This window comes from Haliaeetus leucocephalus, unplaced genomic scaffold (genome assembly GCF_000737465.1).
Source record: "Haliaeetus leucocephalus isolate CR32 unplaced genomic scaffold, Haliaeetus_leucocephalus-4.0 Scaffold450, whole genome shotgun sequence".
NCBI lineage: Eukaryota > Metazoa > Chordata > Aves > Accipitriformes > Accipitridae > Haliaeetus > Haliaeetus leucocephalus.
In genome coordinates this window covers 19,285,516-19,285,721 of record NW_010972886.1, presented here as the reverse complement: position 1 = coordinate 19,285,721, position 206 = coordinate 19,285,516, and positions in this window count along the sequence as shown.

Here is a 206-nt window from a genome sequence, read left to right as displayed (position 1 = left end):
CCCGGCGTGCCTCGCGGCGGGCGGCTCCGGGGGGGGGCAGGCCGGGAGCTGGAGGCGCCGCGGCTCGCGGGGCGCCGTCGCCTTTGGCGTCACCCTGGCGTCGCCCTGACGTCGCCCCCCGGGGCCTCCCCGCCCAGGCGGCCGTCTGTCGGCGCCGGGGGCGCTCTGTAGGGGCAACCCCTGCCCCCCCGGGGCTGCCGCTCTCC